The 6,241-nt window shown below is 46.0% G+C and overlaps 1 long non-coding RNA gene across 1 annotated transcript; it reads right to left on the minus strand.

The window, feature by feature from the left end:
• Positions 1–293: 293 nt before the first annotated feature.
• LOC127913001 (uncharacterized) lies at positions 294–2,114 on the minus strand. Its single transcript, XR_008084340.1, has 3 exons — positions 1,636–2,114; positions 561–752; positions 294–456 (listed from the first exon to the last, which is right to left on the minus strand). It is a non-coding gene; the product is annotated as an uncharacterized LOC127913001 (long non-coding RNA).
• Between the last annotated feature and the right edge of the window lie 4,127 nt (positions 2,115–6,241).

The following is a 6,241-nucleotide window of genomic DNA, read 5'->3' on the forward strand; positions in this document are numbered from 1 at the left end:
TCATCAGTTAGGGCTATTGATTCAAATAGAAGAGATGGGGAAAAGACTAGTCACCTACAGGTCCCTCATCCTACTTCCTGGGTGAAAGTGAAATCCAAGCAATGAACAATGAATTCATTTTCCAAGGGTTCTCTCTCTCACACCAAGGTTAGAGTTTAGAGGATGGAAGAGTATGCAGCTAGGTGTGTTCTTTCAAATGTCCTGAGTCACCCACTGAACGAATGATTGCATACCCTGTGTCACGTTCTTTCAAAATCGAACCCAGAAGCAGACCAGGACAAGGAGAGTAGGAAGAAGGTGAGTATTTATTTACAAGTGAATGTGAATGGGTAGATATATCCAGGTGGCGTAGCAGGCAGCAGTGGTGAGTTGATGGGAGTAAATAGGTGGATCCAATGGGGTAGCGGAATCCTCCTCCGACCAGGCGGGCATGGGGTAAATGATCCGGGTGAGTAACTGAAGACAGAACAAACGGAGGTAAGTTTAAGGCAAGCAATACGTAAAAAAAACAACAAAACAAATTCTATCCAACTTGAGGCTGATACTATGGCACAACATACTGTTCATGGCTAACGATCCGGCAGGGAATGGATGTCAGGTCCGGGCTTATGAAGAGGAGAGATGATGATCAGGACCAGGTGTGCAGATAGCTGATGGGATACAGGTGCGGGTAATCAGAACTCCCAACTGGCTACATTGCCCGGCAACCAGACAGGGTGCGTTCCAGGACGCCGGAAAAAAACACTCCAGGACTGAACACAGGCAAAAAACAGACTCAGGAAACGGGATTCGTGACACCCTGAGAACGCCGGCTATCTGTGTTCAGCTTCTACGGACATTTTGTGTGAACCCACTTTTAATTAAGACGTCCCGGTATTTAATAAGTTCCCTGAATGCACACACAAACCACCTCCTGATAAGATAGCAACTTGACCTTCAACGTGATACACACGCTGCGGAAGGGTCCCAAAGGGCACCCTATTCCCTACACAGTGTGCACATTTTGACCATAGCTCTATAGGCCCTGGTCAAAAGTTGTGCACTATAAAGGGAATATCATGGCATTTGGGATGGAGGCCAAGTGATAGAACACCCTCCCGTTATAAACAACATATTTGATTGATTGCTAGCAAACCACCATACTGTTAATTTCCTTAAAAATCTAAAAGCAATAGTGTTCAAAGGTTGCTTACAAATAACAATAAATCATTCCAGATTGTTCCCTAACTGCAAGGAAACTCCTGGCCGTTGCGGCGCTTTATGTTGAGTCACCTGCTGGTGAAACGTTACGGAACTCAATCAATCAAATGTATTTATGAAGCCATACAGGACACCCAGCCTAAAACCCTCAGATGCTAAGCAATGCAGGTGTAGAAGCATGGCGGCTAGGAAAAACTCCCTAGAAAGGCAGGAACCTCGGAAGAAACCTAGAGAGGGATCAGGCTCTTAGGGGTGGCCAGTCCTCTTAACTTATTTTTCATCTTTTAAAACAAGAGGAGAAGATAGTATTACAAAATAGGGTCTGGGTATAAAGCATTCGGCTTGCATCACTTTGTAGTTTGTTTCTCTGGAATTATGGCAAAGTTGCCCTTCGAGTGATAAAACAGCTATAGCATTTTTGTAACAGCCACTTACTTTCCTGAAGTGATGATTGCATTTTTTTTTTAATCCCACATCAAAGTCTGTAAATTACTCATCCTATTTCTCATCCCTCAAAGAGGAGCATCCACTCGATGACACAAACATCTTCAAAAATGTATGACGGCTCCATTCCTGGAAAGATTGAGGGGCTAGAACAAGCATCTCCTCCGGTGTGATTATTTGAGTGGTGTGCCTCCTTCAGAATAAACTTGTCTCGTGCGTGCTAGCTGTATCTTCCCTGTGCATCTCCATTATGGCTTTCCACTGCGATGCTAGCAAATAGTAACAAATGTACAGAGTGAGTGAGAGAGAGAGACAGAGAGAGAGAGAGAGAGAGAGACAGAGAGAGACAGCGAGAGAGAGAGAGAGACAGCGAGAGAGAGAGCAACAGAGAGAGAGAGAGAGAGACAGAGAGAGAGAGAGAGAGAGAGAGAGAGAGAGAGAGAGAGAGAGAGAGAGAGAGAGAGAGAGAGAGAGAGAGAGAGAGAGAGAGAGAGACAGAGAGAGAGAGAGAGAGAGAGACAGAGAGAGACAGAGAGAGAGAGAGAGCGACAGAGAGAGAGAGAGAGAGAGAGAGAAAGTCATCACAGAGAGAGAGTGAGAGAGGGAGAGAGAGAAAGAGAGACGAGAGAGAGAGAGAGAGAGAGAGAGAGAGAGAGAGAGAGAGAGAGAGAAAGAGAAAGAGCAAGAGAGAAAGTCATCACCTACAGAGAGATGAACCTGGAGAGGAGTCCCCTAAGCAAGCTGGTCGTGGGGCTCTGTTCACAAACACAAACAGACCCTAGACTCAGTGAGCATAGCCTTACTATTGAGAAAGGCTGCCGTAGGCAGACCTGGCTCTCAACAGAAGACAGACTATGTGCACACTGCCTACAACATGTGCACACTGTCTGCACTTCCTAACCTCCTACCAAATGGATGACCATATTTGAGACACATATTTCCCTCAGATTACACAGACCCACAAAGAATTTGAAAACAAACGCAATATCTATTGGGTGAAATACCACAGTGTGCCATCACAGTAGCAATATTTGTGACCTGTTGCCACACGAAAAGGGCAGCCAGTGAAGAACATTGTAAATTCAACCCATATTTATGCTGATTTATTTTCCTTCTTGTATTTGAACTATTTGCACATAATATGACATTTGAAGTGTCTTTATTATTTTGGAACCTTTGTGGATGGAATGTTTACTGTACATTTTTATTGTTTATTTCACTCTTGTTTATTATCTACTTGACTTGCTTTGGCAATGTTAACATGTGTTTCCCATGTCAATACAGCCCTTAAATTGATTTTAATTGAGAGAGAGAGAGAGAGAGAGAGAGAGAGAGAGAGAGAGAGAGAGAGAGAGAGAGAGAGAGAGAGAGAGAGAGAGAGAGAGAGAGACAAAGAGAGAGGGAGAGATGGAGAGGGAGGGAGAGAGGGAGAGAGAGAGAGAGGAAGAGAGACAGATAGAGAGAGAGAGAGAGAGAGAGAGAGAGAGAGAGAGAGAGAGAGAGAGAGAGAGAGAGAGAGAGAGAGAGAGACAGAGAGAGAGAGGAGAGAGAGATAGAGATAGATAGATAGATAGATAGATAGATAGATAGATAGATAGATAGATAGATAGTAATAAAGAGGGAGAGGGAGCGATAAAGAGAGAGAGAGGGATAGAGAGAGAGACAGAGAGTTAAAGAGATGGATAGAGAGAGAGAGAGAGAGAGAGAGAGAGAGAGAGAGAGAGAGAGAGAGAGAGAGAGAGATGGATGCATAGATAGAGAGAGAGAGAGAGAGAGAGAGAGAGAGAGAGAGAGGGAGGGAAGCATGGGTCTTGTGACATTTATCTTTGTGTGTTCTGTTTTTCTCTTTATCTTCAGAGAGGAGGAATGATACAGGAAGTGTTTAATGGAGCAGAAAAATGAAGATGATAAAGAGTGGAGGGAGTGGAGCGGTTTGTATCTGTCTCTTGCCGCCAGGTCTCTAATTGTTGTACTCGGTGGTGGCCTGGGTGTTTGTGTGCATGTGTGTGTGTTAGGGAGTTGCTGCAGCTCTGATAAAAGGGATATGACTGTGGACGCTCCATCCTCCTTACCAGCTGTTTGAGGTACACAGAGAGGTGGTTCTTTGTTTGTCAACACCCTTACTCGTGATGATGCGCTCACCAGAATTCAACCCACTCTATATTGGTTACCAACCACAACCATGTGGACCGAACCCTGTAATGTTTATCGGAAGCGCCCAAATGTTGCCATCTGGCTGAAACGGCTGATAGGCTGGGTAAGTTGGTATCAAGACATCTACCATCGAAAAGCCTTTCAGCTTGTTTTGGAGTTTCTGAGATGCAAAGGGTAGAGGTGTCAATCTTCTACAGTAACGCGACCCAATAGTCTCAGCGAGTGAGTCACCCTTAGACTAGTTAGTCATAGCTGGGAAAGGATGGCATTAACCAACCACTGATGTAATAGGATCCAGATCGTGATCGTTCTCAGAGTAGGAGTGCTGATCTAGGATCAGGTCCCACCCTGTCCGTGTAATTATCATCTTAAAGGCAAAACTGTCCTTGGTCCGCACTTTTACTCTGAGACACTGTGAATATGGCCCCAGATCAGTAGAAATAGTCCTCTGGTTCTATTTAGTGTGTTGGAGGGGAATGGAACGCCTGCTGATGTGGTTTCAGAATATGCTGCTGTCTTAGCATTGCTTTGAAACTTGTGTGTGTGTGTGTGTGTGTGTGTGTGTGTGTGTGTGTGTGTGTGTGTGTGTGTGTGTGTGTGTGTGTGTGTGTGTGTGTGTGTGTGTGTGTGTGTGTGTGTGTGTGTGTGTGTGTGTGTGTGTGTGTGTGTGTGTGTGTGTGTGTGTGTGTGAGGGATGCTGTACTCCACCACCACACCATTCATCATGATGTCTTCCCACTCACCTCTTAAACAACTCCAGCATTTACATCCCCAAAACAACATTAGTCTTCCTTGTCAGCGGTGCCACACCCCCCGAAATAAACTACTGAGGATGGGGTTTAGTGTCCATCCCAAATGGCAGCCTATTTCCTATATATTGCACTACTCTTGACAAGGGCCCACTGGGCTGGGCTCAAATGCAGTGCACTATGTAGGGAATAGGTTGCCATTTAGGACCCGCACACGATCTCATTTGATGTTTGTATTTAGATAGTTAGGCTGCTGTAGTGCTGTAGTGATGACTGGAGCTTCAAGGCTATCCCATATACCAGTCCCTCTCAAACTAGCACCACCAAGTAAGTGATGCGTTGACAATAATGAATCATTGTGGTGTAACTTCACAGTGAAAAATAATGTCAGTGTCACTGGCGTATCCGAATCCAAGATACGGCAAGTATTGCTGTTAGTCTAAAATACGCTTTGCAATATAACACTCTACAATCTGCAGAACTAGTCGTGCTAGGTGTTTATAGGCTATGTGTGTTTGGTATCATCAGAAGAGGTTTAGATGGGGACAGATTATGCCTCTGTCTGACGCCAACTAACAAATAACAGCCTCTCGCTGCGGCTGACGTTTTGACATAATGTGATGAAAGACAAACGAATAGCCTGGTAAAGCTCTCTGTCTGTCCGTATGAAGAAGGCAAGGCAGCAGCCATATTGATGTGGTTTATCGAAAGGCAACTAAAGCTGTTAATGTACACTGAAATGCCATCAGTCAAATCGTCGCCTCCATCTAACTCAGTGCCTCGCCTCGCCTCGACCGACGTGCTTTCAGAGGAACATTGATTGACAGGGAAAGGATTGACGAGGCCGTGTATACACATCTATTCATGCCTGCAAACCAACATTTGTCTTTGTGAACAGCAAAGTGACCAGGCAGCCAGCTACATGTGAAGTGACTGAACTGAACACAGAAAGAATGTGTAGCCTCTCAATGGTCTGGTCATGGGTAGGAGATAACTGTGTGTGTGTGTGTGTGTGTGTGTGTGTGTGTGTGTGTGTGTGTGTGTGTGTATAAATGCATGCTCGTGGGTGTGTTTGTGCCTGTACATATACCTGTGTGTTTGTTGGACTCTCCGATGATCTGAAGGTCCCAGTGGAGAACCATGTCTTGCAGGCAGGCATGGACGTCAGGACTGAGACGGGCATGCATCTGAGACGGCTGAGACCCAGTGACTGGCAGCTGCTCCGGGGCCACCACCACCACCACCACCAGATGGCTGGGTCTATTTCCATGCCAGTCGGGGCGACGGACCCAGTGTCAGTCTGTGCTACTCTGGGCGACTGTAGCCCATGTCAAAACCCTGGAAGAGATGGGATGGTCGGCCAGCAACACACACTTACGCACACACACACACACCCACCCACCCACACACCCACACACTGAAGCCCATGTCAAAATCCTGCCATTTGGCTCTCACGCCAACCGCCCAAACGTCTTGGGGACCACTGTTGGGCAAGAGATGAGTCGCCACCATCAACATCATCGCCATGCACCTGATGCTGTGGTGTAGGTCGTAGGAAGTCTATGGCAGCACTCCAAATAGAATGTGAGGGACTGGGCAGGGGTTAGTTAGAAAGTTGGCTAGCAAAATGGCAGCCTGATTAGGGAAGTAGTGAGGGTTGGGTTATTGTGACCTCGTCTCCAGAAGTTCTGCTA

This window comes from Oncorhynchus keta, chromosome 28 (genome assembly GCF_023373465.1).
Source record: "Oncorhynchus keta strain PuntledgeMale-10-30-2019 chromosome 28, Oket_V2, whole genome shotgun sequence".
Lineage (NCBI taxonomy): Eukaryota > Metazoa > Chordata > Actinopteri > Salmoniformes > Salmonidae > Oncorhynchus > Oncorhynchus keta.